At 39.9% G+C, this 13,401-nt stretch overlaps 1 non-coding gene across 1 annotated transcript; it reads right to left on the bottom strand.

Annotated features, from left to right (window-relative positions):
- Positions 1-10,636: 10,636 nt before the first annotated feature.
- Positions 10,637-10,763, bottom strand: LOC121827774 (U6atac minor spliceosomal RNA). Its single transcript, XR_006070072.1, has one exon. It is a non-coding gene; the product is annotated as a U6atac minor spliceosomal RNA (small nuclear RNA).
- Positions 10,764-13,401: the final 2,638 nt, after the last annotated feature.

Below are 13,401 nucleotides of genomic sequence, written 5' to 3' on the forward strand. Positions count from 1 at the left end.
CTGAAAACTGCTCATTTAAATTTCCACCTTCAACCCTGTGACATCTGACTTATTTTGTAAGAGGTCTTCTTTGTGACCGGTAAAGGCCTAGAAGTTCATATAAATCACAAATTAGAAAAATAAAATAATTTATATTTAAATTTAAAATTAAATTAATTGCAAGAAAATGAATTATTGATCTTTAGCCATCACACTTGAGCAAAGAATGAAATTGCAATTCTTTAAAATGTCCTCGTTTCTTAGAGTAGATGATAGAGATATTTTAGACACCCGTATTTAAAAACAAACAAACAAAGCAACATCTTCAAAGCATTTGAGGAGAAAACTCAATGTCATTTGATGGTATCCTGATCCTTTCCATGATGGGATTTTGTGGTTCTTGTAATGGTGGCCCAGGGCTCCCTGAAAGCAGAGATAGTTTGGAAGGGAGTCATTGTTTAGGAAGGCACTCCATCGGGCTGCACTCATAAGATTAAGGATAATTTTAGACCTTGGCCTGGGGAAAGGACGATCGTGGGGTTGAGAAGGTGCAGATAAGCCTTGGCCATAGAATTAAGAGGTGGTCCCTCATCTGAAGTCTGGCTGTGTGCAGCCGGAGGGAGGTGCTTATTGTTCATGCCCAAGCCCTGGGGTGCCAGATCCTAGGTGAGGAAGGAGAGAGTAGTTCACTGTCTACATTTTAGTGAAAGGAAACTAAGTGTGCTGACTTGGATTTGCCTTGAGCCAGCCTGGACCTTGACAGGGGTCTGGGGAGTGCTATGGGGAGGAGCGGGGGGCGGGGGCGGCGGGGGGGGGGAGAATGAGCAGCTACATTTTAGGGAGTTGTCTTGCGGCCAGTGTGTTGGAGCCCAGGAGAGTGTAGGCAAGGGCAAGGCGGTTGCCCTTTGCATTGCCCAGGCGCGGCTCCTGGGGGCTGCGCGCCTTCTGCGGCTCTTTGGTTTCAAGGACACTGCGAGCTGTTCAGGACTTTGGGAGCCAACATCTGTCTGACTGGTGACGTCAGCAGCCCGTGTAATCCTCTTGTGCTGAAGGCAGATGCCTTATTTGTTTGGCTGGAGCGAGCCATTAATCCCTAATTCTGGATCAGCAAGCGAGGGGGAAAGACCGGACCGCTACGATCCACCCACTCCCTGCCCCCACCGCCCACCCTAAAGCACCTTATACCGTGGAAGCCGATCAGCCTCCTCTTTCCTCCTAGAACACGTCGAGCAGCGCCTGAAAACGCTTTGGTCCTCTGAAGGTTTGAGCAGAGCTAGCAGCTCTTTCTCCTTCGGATTTCTAGGGCTATGTGTATATGCAATTCTTTATTTCATCGATCGTTTCGATTTTCTTGTGGGGACTCTTCAGTCTTGCAGTTTGCAGGATCTTAAACCAAGAAGGGGTGGAGATTGGAGAATGCGGTTCTGGCGTGTGGTCTGAGGGAGGGGTTAGACCGGTAAGGGCGCGCGGGATGCGCGAATCGCTGGGACTGCACAGAGGACAATCTGAGGACTCGCTTTCAGGACTCCATCTCCGGAAACCACTTCTTTGGTCCTGACTGCATCCTCTCAGCTTCCGAAGCCGGGGCTGAGTTCGCAGCTCCCTTGTCGCCCGGCCCATTGAGGAGAGCCCCCCGGCTCAACTCACTAGGTCCGGTCAGAGGGGTCACCTCCGCTCCCTTGAGTTCTTCCTCCCGCCTCCCGTCCCTCCTCTTCAGCTTCCCCCTCCTCCCTCCGCCTCCTGCTCTAATTCTGCCCTTTGATTCTCTTTTTCAGGGGAGCGTTCTGGGGTCTCTGCACAAAACCTGCTTTTGAGCTCTTCGGCTTCCTCCGAGAGAGCTGGAGCCCGTCCTTCCCCCTGGCCCACCCAGCCGCAAGGGACGCTGTGAAAAGAGCCGCTGCCCACCGCCTCCGGCCCCGCTGTCCGGAGGACTCCGCCCATAGAGGTCAACTCCCCTCACTCTTCCTCTTTCCAGTTCGCCCTCCCTCCGCCGAGCCCCTGACTCGGGTCTCCTCCCGACTTTTGCCGCAGAGAGTGCATATCTGCTGCGCTGCCCTTAACCTGCGCCGGGAGCAGACTCAGACCAGATCTCTGTTCTCCAGAGCCGGAGGAAGCCCGAGCAAGCAGCCTTTTCTCCCTGCAGTAAAACCATAGCCAGACCAGATGCGCCCCAGCTCTCCCGGGACTCGGCAGGTGCTGTTGAGTTAATTTTTCCGCCATACAAAGAAGGATGACCTAGCCCGCCCTGGGATTCTGATCTTTCCCCCAAATTTCCCAACCAAAATTGGGGTATCAGAGGCATATCCGTGTGTTTGTCGGACATACAAACATGCATGTTTATGTTCGTTTTATCTGCTAGATTTCTTCTCCGATGGCAGGAGATGACTGACAAAGGTTTCTTCAGCAGAACACGCATGGCGTGGTCCTTAAAGACTTGCTTTTCCTTACAGATGTCTTAGGAAGGGATTCAGGGCAAACCAACTCAGTTAATTGCCTTCAGTAAAATAACACGATTACGAAATTAGATCTGTACCAGAGGGGTAATTAACTTCGATCCGTGCCATCATTTGAAAACTAGATTTATAGACGTATGTATGGATTTTAGGTGCGCTGTAAATGGCATGCAGATGTATGCATAAGTATACGCAAGCTCATGCCCCATCTTCTCTTCCACCACGCAGACTAATTAACGGCAACTCTAGCAGATGTGACAGGAGGAGAGCTGAGATGGAGCATTGCTCTGAGTTACGACCCTGGGGGTAGGGACTCCAAGCCGGAACTCTAGGGGAGGCTGAAGGGCAGAGAGGAAAGTGTGATAGTTGCAGTGAGTCAGTTGCTTCTGGATCAAGATCAGAGACTCTGCCCTCCGTGTTCACAGCGGACCTTGATTTAATGTCATACAATTAAGGCACGCGGTGAATGCCAAGAGCGGAGCCTACGACTGCACTTGAAGGACATCAGAGAGACTCAGGGTCGGAAAGGGTGGGGAGAAACAATTGCAGGCGTCACGGAAGGGAGCTAGAATGAACCCATCCTGTGCAGCATAAGGACTCCTTGCATTGATTCAGAATCTTTAGAATGCAAGAGTCATATGTTTTTCAGCCAGAGTCCGGGAACCCCGCATGCATATCCCCAAGGGGAATATTAGAGGTTTCATTGACAGCTGTCAGGAGAACAGTAGCTCCCATTGGTGCAAATGGTCTAGAAAGTCCGCATTCGGAAGCGCTGGCCTTTTCAAAACAGAATGAGGTTGTTCTCAATCCTGGGCTGAATTGGGAAAACAAAATAGGAGAGGGAGTCTAGCATTAGATAGCGCCCAGACCACATTGCACAAGAAACCTCAAATGACTCAGTCATCTGTGGAAATAGGAACATCCGGTCCCCCATAGCCCTTGAGTTCTCCCATTCTCTACCCAGTCTCATGGCGGCCTTGTCTAGCTTTAAAAGACCAAGGCGAAGTCGCAATACCCAAATCAGTCAAAGTTGTCGAATCACGGGAAAGACCAAGCCAGAAACTGAGACTTGGTAAATTATTCTATTTGGAAGACCATGAGGTAGACTTAGTTAAGGTAGGTCCACTCCACAACCTTGGAGCCTAAGAAAACCAAGGCTGAGAATGAGCTTTGACGCAAGTCTTTGTTCTGATGTGGCCTGCCTGGCCTGGGAACAAAGGCGAGGCTGGGCGAGGATGAACCAAAGTGGCCGCGCCCTCCGCGCCTTGCGCTGTCCGTGGTGCTGACAGGACCCTCTTCCACCTTCTCCTCCTCTTCTTCCTCCTCCATATAAACCCGCAAGTAAGGCAATAAAATCGCTTCTTCCCTACTATAAAACATACAGGATATTAAGTAATTTACAAATAAAAATTTGAAATGGGAAGACAGTAAACAGCTAAACAGTATTTTACTGAAACTGTCCACTCTATTATAACAATCAGTTGGTTTGGGTTGAAACCCGAATCCGAGTAGTGGACAAAACCTGAAAAAAGACATGAAATAGAAGAAAAATTTGTTTTGTTTTTCTTAAACCACAACCCTGAAAACAGAGACACGAGGTTCTCAGCTGAGGATCTTAGCGCAGATGTGGTCACCAAAGGTACCTTTCAAAGGACCCCAGAGTGTGCCTCAAGATATATTAAAGAGGATAATACTGGAGTGATTAGCTGACCAGGGCAGGCAGGAGTAAAGCAGCCTGAAACCACTGTCTAGGCTCTCAGCGGGGATCCGAATAGGGCAGTCTTCCTAAATGAGTTCTGAAGCCAAGACCCACAGAAGGACCGGCTCTCTGGTGCTCAGGAGCTGATACTGAGCACCACCTCTCAAGGAGGCACTGTGGGCCCAGAGGCCTGAATCCCGCATTGCGGGAGAAATCAGACTGCAGAACTCTCCTCCTCATAGCTACTCTGGACCGGACCTCTAGAGGCAGGGCAGATTACCAAATTACATATAATTAAGATTTGCCTTAGGACTTGTGGGTCAGATGGGTCTGAATTAATGCATCCAATGTATATTTAAAATGCTGAGCCTATTTCAACATTTTAACTTAAACATCGAGAATATATATAAGCAATAAAATATTAAGTTCTATAGTTAATCATATTTGCAATGGAAAGAGAAATAGGCAATAAATTGATTTGCATCCAGCCTAGGCCCAAGAAAGAAAATATTCCATGTTTGAGTATCTTTATAGATTCACATCATAAATGCTGTCAAACATCGGCCATAGATAAACTGAACCAGGTTGTACAAGAGAGACAGTGGCAGCAATTTTTATGCAGGCCTAGAAATGGGCTATATATGGACAATGGCCTAAAAGATATGTTTTTATAACATTTATTCTCTTAAACCTGAATGACGGAAATGTATCCACTGACTTAGGAAATAAAAGAGGTCAGAAACAATATCCTTGGTGGTCTAATTCCTCCTCACTCCGTCCTGAAAGGTGGATTTTATTTGTCTTCTGATTTTAAAACTCTGTAAATTACCACTTTCATATGCACAAATTTCAGTTCTGTATTGATTTCACACAATACGGGGAAGGGGGAATGGAATTTACAAAACTGTGTTGGGAAAAGAGCTATCTCAAATACAAAGAAAACGGCTTTAAGATGTTCTTCTTGTGTCAGTGAAAAACAATCACCAGAATTGGAAATGAGTCTGAAGCATTGCAGGCTGTCACAGAGGTTCCTATATCCTTCCAGTATTCATCCAGTTGTATTGATGAACTCTACCCATAGTCCCTTGAGTATTTCACAAAGTAAAAAGGGTCTAAGGCTTCAAAACAGTCCTCTTTGCATTGTTGCAATTCATATTACATAATAAGAACACACTAATACTCCCCAACCTAATCCTATTTGTTTAAAATCGTCCTAAACGCTGGTTCCAGAAAGTTTAATCAGTTAAAAAATATATTTTCTAAATAGAAACAAAATGTGTCATATGAGAGAATTACAAAAGCATGGGAACAAATACATGATTAAGTCATCTGGTCACCAAGATTAAATCCAGCGTGGTTTCTGATTCATAGTGTTTCTATACTTTTAAAACTATTTATTTTCAATTTCTTTAAAAAAAATAGGCATCCAGCCTAATGTCCATTACAAAATTTTCCTGCTATGAAATTCTGTGCTCAGCAGTTTTCCAGCAAAACAACCCAGGTGGACAATTAGAGAGCTTTAGTACAGAGGACCATGGGAGTCCTTCAGCAATCACAACTTTCATCTAGTGGTCTGAAATTAGAGCTTCTCGGAATAATTTAGGAACAGCTTGACCCGTTGAGATGCTCAGGGACAACCCTCTTGGGAAATAGCTTCTTTCCTTCCAGGGAACAAGATGCTAGCCCAGCGAACAGTTATCTGATGTCAACAATGCCAGAGCGCCCTCTGCTGGTCCCCAAGAAACAGCGCACTGGTTACAGAAGCCAGATGGTAGGAGTTTCAGTAAGCCCTGGAAACATTAAGCTCTTAGGATCATTTAATCTGTGGAATTTAAAGGCTCCCATCATATTCTCCGCCTGAAAGGCCACCCGATTTTTATTTTGAGGGCTCCTGGGATGGTTATCTTAGAGGTAGCGAGGAGTCATTGTTTGAAGTTGACTGAGATTCTGTTGGTTGCTTTCTATGTCTTTTTTTTTTTTTTTTGCAGTTTTATAGCAAAATATGAAACTGTAAATCTCAGGAAAAAATCATTCTCATAGGCAGCTGAATATCAAATAATTTTCATTTATTTTATCCATAACTAAAATTTAATAAAAGGAAATATTTTAATTAGAATAAAGATACCAGGAACAGGGTGTTTACTTTATTTTAAAGGGTGTTAAAACAAAAATACAGCCTTACATAAAGAATGATTGTGTTGATTTGTGTTAATTTTACTCTAATTTTCAAAGACTACACTTTTGAATAAGAAAGCGAGTTATGTTTGAGGAAGAAGCTGAAAGTTTTGAGTCATATTAATTAATATATCCAAAAATTCACCTCTGAAATCTTCCTACTGAGTTAATATCAGTACTCAGGTGGCAAAGATCCCAGAAAGTAGACTACTGTGAGTAAAATCATCAGGAATGCAGAAATGGAAGCAGCATGTGTAAAACTCTAAATGTTATTTGTATTTTTCTGTATGGAACAATATATTATAAGATGAAATGGAGGCTTCTTAAAAAATTAAAACCCACTTTTGATTTCACATCTTATGGGGCTTATATTGAGCAAAATAATGTATAACTGTATTGTTTCATCACTGTGAATTAGAAATTCCAGCCTATTATGCGACAGACACATCCTCGCTGCGAGAACTGCTACTCACTACATCGTGCTGGTATAATAAAATGCTTCTAATTATGTGGTTGTTAAATACAACTTCTAAAATAAAGTTCAGTTTATTTTATGATGTCAGAATGAAATAGCTGTTTAATATCTCTTATTTTAATACTAGATTTTAAATGAAAGCTCATAAGAATATCAAGCTAAAATAAAAAAAAACTGATGTTACAATTTGTTTTGGGGGTAACAAGTCTTGATTAAATGTTAAACCAACTTAAATATTTAACCAAGTATGTCAAATTCCATATAGCATAAGTACATCTGTCTTCTGAAAGCTCGTTCTCTGAAGCAAGAATTACCAATTCATAGGAGAGCAAATCAAGAAAAAAAAAGTTATAATTTCTATAATTTAATTCTAAGCATTTCTTTGGAAATGTGAAATATTTTACTTTACATAATTTAATTATTTTCTAAGTAGATTCATATTTTACCCAGCAAACAATATACATATCATAACTTTTCTATGTTCTTAATAGTTATTAGATTTAAAAGCAACTTCTAATAAAAGAAAATGTGTAATACACATAAAATATTTTTCCTCTTTTAAAAATCATTTACTATAAAGAAGGAAAGAAAGAAAATAGAAACAACTAAAATTGCTTCTAAGTAATTTTGTGTATGATAGATTTTCCTCAAATCGATAGCACACACCAGTATTCACCATTCAAATGTGTATGGATGGGTTTTTTAATTTCTCTTTTATATTTGTATATCCATTATGTTTGGATTGTGTCCAAAACGTCTTGACTTTCCTTTGGAGATTTGGAACCCATGGAAACATGAACTTTCACAGAAACAGGATTCTTCCAAGTAGTGTATTTGTGGGAAGCATAAATATGACACAAACAGCAAACTGCTAGTGCCTCTATTTATTGATTTAATTGCAATAGTTATGTGATCTTATAGCTGAAATTGACATAGACTTTCATACTTGTGGGACACACACACACACATCCCTGTTTGTGGGCTTCAGATAAGAAAGCAGATTTAATAAGTACCTACTGTATCTTTTAGCCAATATCCAACTCTGCTGTTGCTGCTATTTCTATCAGTTGCTGTTAAGTAACAATTCTGATGCAGGATAGGAATCAAAAACATAATGCTTAAAGAAAAATAATGTGGGGACATAAAGCTGAAATGTATTAATGTAAAATATCAAGTCCATGATTCTAAGTAAACTGCAGAGAAAATATTCACATTGAAGAATAATATTAGAAGTTGAAAAGCCCACACATGGCAAGTACACAGTAGTACAAAGGCAAAACAAGGTACAATGAGAATCAGTACGGTTGCTTTAAAACATCAGTAAAAGACACTATGTGGATGCAAGAAAACCTCAGGATGACTAGATTGCACACAAAGTGTGTTTATTTATCGAACATACTGTAATTTTGATCTTCTTTAAAGAAAGTTGGGGAATATATTTGGAGACTCATGTTAGCAAATTATTTATTATTCAGCTCCTATGAATTTGAAAGGCAAATTTATATCTTTATTTCCTGGTTATTAGACAACCCCAATTTAGTTCTAAAGAGATTACTCTAAATGTAACTCTGTACATAATATGAATTTTAGAATTGGTTGAATGATAGCATGTTGAATAAAATATTTTCTTTCCACCACCGACTTTACATTTTAAAATCTGAGACAAAGTAAAAATGAAATTTAGTTTGCTAAATTGTTCCTTACAGCTTTCCGTGTTCTGAGTCACAATGTATTTAGAAATGCAATTCACTTAAAGTCAATCCCAATGTTTGCTTCCTGGAAGCTCAGGATGCCGTGTTAGTGTGAGGAGTGATAGAGTGATATGGAAGAAGACTACCTCAAGGTCAATTAAAAGGAAGTTTATGCTGCCAGGAAAGAGTAAAGTGGAGAAAGGTATCCTCTTAGAGAAGCTACACAGTGTCTTCTTTCGTTGAGTCAGAACTTCATGCCTGGACATCCTGGGTCTGTCGTGATTCTCACCTGTTCTCAGAGCCAAGTTACATCTGCTGTGTTAATTACCCTGATAGTATCAGGTAGGAGTGAAGTGCAGAAACTCCAAGAACACATTCTTCAAACATACGACTCTTACAAGGTAATATATTTAGATAATATGAATTTCTATTCTGCAAAAGGGTTATTGGTTTGTTTATCTATTCATTGATTCCAAAGACTGAATGTAGAACCTTTTTGTACATGCCAAGCAAGTGTTCTACCACTGAGCTATATATCACCAGACCCACAAAAAGGTTATTTTATACTAGATTTTCCATTCAGGAAACACAAGTATTTATAAATGCCTGCTAAGCCTCAGGAAGTTGTTCAGGGTGGATAAGGGAAGGAAGATGGTGGTATGTACATATAGAACTATCTATGCTATGGATGAAGATTAACATTTAAACCATGGTTGTACAAAAAGAAAGGATTCATCTTTAGATGCACTTTGAATCTACCCCTTCTGCAGTTATCTTATCAGATAGCCTATGTGATAAAAATTGAATGAGACAAGAGGATCGTTAATAAAGTATCATTAAAAATGTCTAGTAAAATGATAGGCTATTCATCTACTCCAGCTGTTGTTATTGCAACACCTTTGTGCAGTAATTAACATTTTCTAAATCTACAAATGCCCTTTCTCACATGAATGAAATTGTTCTACATTAGCCTGCTTCTGCATCCTATCTCACCTGCTAACCATACCTAGTAAAGTAAGTGATTTTAACAATAGCATTGAACATATCTATCAGTCCTAGCTATAAAGACCAATTGTATACCGCAGAACTTGAACCTAGTTTTATTTTAATGTCTCCATCTTGTCAGTATTAACACTTACCTAAGGTTTCTAAAAATAAAACATAGGTCTGTTCATTCCTTCATGGGATGTTTACTTGCTTGTGGCAGGTCCCACTCCAGATGTGGAACCTTCTGTAATAAACAGAACTAATATGATTTCTCTTGTGGTGGAGCTGACAGGCTTTCTTAACATTCTGTCTTCCACTCACCTGAACAAGCAAATGTTTCTTTGATTTAAATTCTTCTCTTTACGTGCCCCAGATTATCCATTGGAAGGAATATTTTCATGGAAAGGAAAGATCATGCTTTGGGGAAAGAACAAAACCAGGGCACCTACATTTTCTTTGGATCCCTCTTTTCTTCCTTTGTGTCTTCCGTAACACTCCATGTTTTCACTGTTCCTTTCCAAGCTGAAAACAGCTGAGGAATATAGAATTCAGCATGCTCTGATGCTGACTGTGAAATATTAACTTCTGTCTCAACTGTGGTTTACAGCCATGCCTCATTTCTTTTATACTCATTCACTGTACATATTTGCTTTCCTTTTTAGGCAGATTTTTGCCTTCATGGTAATGTTCTCACTCAAGTGCCAATCCAAACTCAGCTCTTTGCTCTTATTTCAAGTCATTTTATTTTATTTAATTTTTGGTGTGAATGTGTGGTGCATGCATGTGTGTACAGGTATGTATACCTGTGCATGTATGTATGGATGCCCGAGGTCCATGTCAGATGCTTTCCTGTATTGTCCTCCATCTCACTTTGTCAGTCAAGATCACTCACTGAACCATAGCTCGCTGATTGTGTAGAATGGCTGACCATTGAGCATAAGTTTTTCCTGTCTCTGCCTCCCAGTGCTGGCATTATAAGTGCATATACCCATATCCAACTTTTTACGTGTGTTCTGGAGAGCTAAACTCAGGTCTTTACAAAGCAAACACTTTACCCACTAGTATCCCTGGCCTCCATCTGTGTTTTATTTTAATGAGCCGTTTCATCAATTGTCAAAATTACCTTTATTTTTACATCATATTTTCACCTTTTAATAATAATAATAAAACAAAAACAAAAAAACAGTGGTTAGATGCCAAAAAGTAGGTGACAATACCTTTACCATGTGCATGTTGTTAGACCTAAGTACTTCTTCTATGGTGTTCAAGGAGGGTACTAACTTTTCTTTCCTTTCCTTTCATACAAAACTACATTCTATTTTTGACAGGACACATAAATGTAACTAAATTACACCAACTAAAACATCAGTTGCTTTTATTGTATTGACTAGAAATGTGTTTAAAAAAATCTAATGTAGTTACTAAATTGCCCATAACTAGATCAACATTTCCATGACTTCATTATTTCAATGTTCAAAATAAACATCAACTAATCACTCAGAAGTCTATCCCAAAATAATCTTCCAGATGTCATTTTTAACCTGCTTAAATAACATCACTACCCAGGAAGTTTTTAGAAGCTCCAGTAAACATGGTCATTCATTTCTCTCCTATTATTGTTTGTTAGCCACCATCTTACCAAGTCCTGTGAAAATGACCAGAGATCACGGTCAGATTTTTCAAGGCAATGGCAGGCACCATGTGTATTAATGAGATAAAACATGTTTCCCATAAGTCCTCATTGTTACTAAACTCATCAATTACCGTGAGGATAAGAACTTCTTCAGCTTCAAGACACTTGTGATATAATATAGTGCTCTTTATAAATAATGTGTTGACTCTGGAATCAGGGCTTCCGTATTTTAAACTGAACCATTACTTTGATCAGTTGAATAATTTTCTGCTGGATTTTAGTTCTGTGAACTTGATTACCCACTCTGTAGCATGTACAGTAAAAATTAGAGCCAGTTTAAATTTTGGATTTTGAGGTGCATTCTTGGCAACTCAATTTAGCAGTTCTGAGACCATTTAAAATAAGCACAACTGATTCTGAAGCTATTGCTCTACATCTTGAGAAATTTCAGGTCAGTATCTAAGCACCCTTTTTGGCTTTCTAAACTAATGGAAATGAATAATTCTAGGATAATCAATCTTATTACTAAATAAACACACCCTAAAAGAATGTATATTTTGGGAAAGTCTTAGTCTTAACATGAAGAGTGCATCAATCTGAGTTTTCCAAAGCAAATGGCAACTTGGGGGTTAAAAATGCTTTAGAAAAAAATGTCTGTGCAAGAGAAAAATAGTGAAGGAATGAGAAAGCTGGGGGAGTGCTCAAAGTACAATAATCCCAAGCTCTAATAAAAAAGAGGCAAGGAGAGATAAAAGGTATATTTTAGACAAATATACCGTCCAGAACACTTATGGTAAGGTCATTAAGAAGTGTTTGAGCCAAAGTTAGCTGTCAAGGAAGACTAAAGTATTTAGAGGGAATTGTATTTTATTACCCCTACCATAGCTGACCACAGATTTGGGGAATGCTTGTGGGAATTGTGGTCTCTGAATGAACACAAAGATAGATTTTGGAATGTAGGTGTGGCATAGTTAATTGGATTCCCTGAAGGTGGAGGTCCATATGCAATGTCCAGCATACAGGATACCACAGGGAGGAAAGCCATTCCTGATATCTGGGTCAGTTGCTAGACAATTTTGCCAATATGCATCAATCATCACAAAACTAGATTTTTCATGAATGGGGTCACCAATCAATGAAACAGATAGAAAACTCAAGAAATATAGAATGACTTGCTTTTCTCTCCAAATGAGTTTGGGATCTCTTATAATTAGAAACTAAGAAAGCAAATGCTTTGACCCAGAAGACATAGACATTACCTCCCTTCTGACTGTATTCATTAAAATTAGTTACATGGGACTGCCATAAATCAGAATCCCACGTTGATCTGGAAGTTGACAGATGCTGATGAAGAGTGATTTTTACCAAAAGGAGACTTCTTGCAAGCATCTTCACTGTATTATATTGAGGCTGACTATCTCACCTCAGAGGGTGATGGGATTTAAGATTCTTATGTGACTGAAATAGAACCTGATTTCACATGCTTTTTGCATATTTTGAAGACAGTGAATTGTGGCAGACAGGGCTTAAACAAAGGATCATAAAATCCCTTTAGGATAAAAATAGGCTTCCTCTGAATTTCTGTGTGATTTTAAAACTCAAGTGACCTTTCTGAGTCCCTGTTTTCTCATTTGAAAACTAGAAGAACAGAATTAGATATCCAAGATATATTCTAGAAAGGAATGAATTCTAGTACCAGTCACATTAATAACAACAGGACTAGAATAGGATGTGGTACGTGCAGTAAACTGTGGAAGGAAGCTCATTTCTACTTCTGGTGAAGGAACTTGAGACTGCAGTTTCAAGACCGGATTCTAGGATTTATTGTTTCTCTCAAGATGCTCCTAGTTATTTTGAAAGTCGCGGTATTCTTGAGATATCTTGGAGAGCATGCCAGCACACATATGCTACAGATTCATCCTTTATATGTTTGATTCTGAGACATATTCTCCCCCAACTCCTTACAGGGTTCTAAGAGGATAAAAAACACAGCATCAACAACTCACAAATTCCCTCTTGGATGCTACCCACGCATGCCCACATTCCAGTCCTCTGGAATCACTCCCCAAATAAGCTACATGCCTATCAGAACCCTTATCTTAGTCAGTGCTTCTTGCAGGAAACCTAGGCTAAGACGTCAGAAAAATGTCTGTTAAATAAGAGAATATAGTATCTAAGAGGGAAGGGACTTATAATGAATGGTTCAACCCTTATCCACTGTATGATTTCACTGCAGAATCATTTTCTATGTCTCAAACGTTTTAAAGGACCAGGCACAGTGATACACATCTCTAATACTGGAATTTGGA

This window comes from Peromyscus maniculatus, chromosome 2 (genome assembly GCF_049852395.1).
Source record: "Peromyscus maniculatus bairdii isolate BWxNUB_F1_BW_parent chromosome 2, HU_Pman_BW_mat_3.1, whole genome shotgun sequence".
In the NCBI taxonomy this organism is placed as follows: Eukaryota; Metazoa; Chordata; class Mammalia; order Rodentia; family Cricetidae; genus Peromyscus; species Peromyscus maniculatus.